This window comes from Limulus polyphemus, unplaced genomic scaffold (genome assembly GCF_000517525.1).
Source record: "Limulus polyphemus unplaced genomic scaffold, Limulus_polyphemus-2.1.2 Scaffold7346, whole genome shotgun sequence".
NCBI classification, from domain to species: domain Eukaryota; kingdom Metazoa; phylum Arthropoda; class Merostomata; order Xiphosura; family Limulidae; genus Limulus; species Limulus polyphemus.
The window spans coordinates 29,655-30,737 of record NW_013672956.1 but is presented as its reverse complement, the minus strand read 5'-3'; positions in this window follow the sequence as shown (position 1 = coordinate 30,737).

The following is a 1,083-nucleotide window of genomic DNA, read 5'->3' as shown; positions in this document are numbered from 1 at the left end:
ATGTTTTACTTTTTAAGCATATGTTAACTGGACATGTTTTACCTTTTAAGTATAGTTAACTGGACATGTTTTACCTTTTAAGTAGCTGTTAACTGGACATGTTTTACCTTTTAAGCATATGTTAACTGGACATGTTTTACCTTTTAAGTATAGTTAACTGGACATGTTTTACCTTTTAAGTAGCTGTTAACTGGACATATTTTACGTTTTAAGTATAGTTAACTGGACATGTTTTATCTTTTAAGTATCTGTTAACTGGACATGTTTTACTGAAGATTTCTAATTTTCTATACTTCTTTTTTTGGTATAATAATTAACGTTCCCTTAAGTCCGTGAAATAACAGAAAAAGTTTGGAATTCCAGGTTAAATTCCTTGATAATTTAAACAACTCTTCTTTGAATTTTAGTAACTTAAACAGATTTTATTGCCTCAATCAGTTTATAAGACAAAGTGTTGTTTACTTTCGGTTTAAGTTGGAACTTACTTGGCTAATATTACACATAATCCTTACTTAAGTACACATGTCTTTTATTGGTAATATATCTAATTCCCTAAACTCACATCCAGACAAAATCAGTTCTTTTTTCTTCTCCGAGTCCCTCAAACAGAATTAATTTGATAGTGTGTTTAGTAAAATTTGATCATTAGTTAAACAACAACTGGTTGATTGCTCTAATATGGAAATACGCGCAACCGGAAGGCGACAAGGCCATATATTCGTCGCATCTCGTTTCGTTATAAGCATCCAGTTAGGCCTGGGGATATTTAACAACAACCGGTAAACTTCCATTCAACGTACCAGCTTTCTACGTTCATCTGACTTGAAGAACGGGAAGAAAATAACAGTATCTGAAATTTTAAGTTTTCAGAAGCAGATTACATACAAACTGTGGCACACCCCAAAACCTTGAATTTAATACAATACACCTTTGTGTGCTGAGCATGAAAAATTATTAATCGTTGATTCAACATGTTTCAAGAATTCTAAACGACACCCCTATGCATTATGTTATTTTACTGTCTATTTTATTTCACCATAAATTAATTTAGGTATGTGAGTAATTTTATGGTATTTTGTTGAA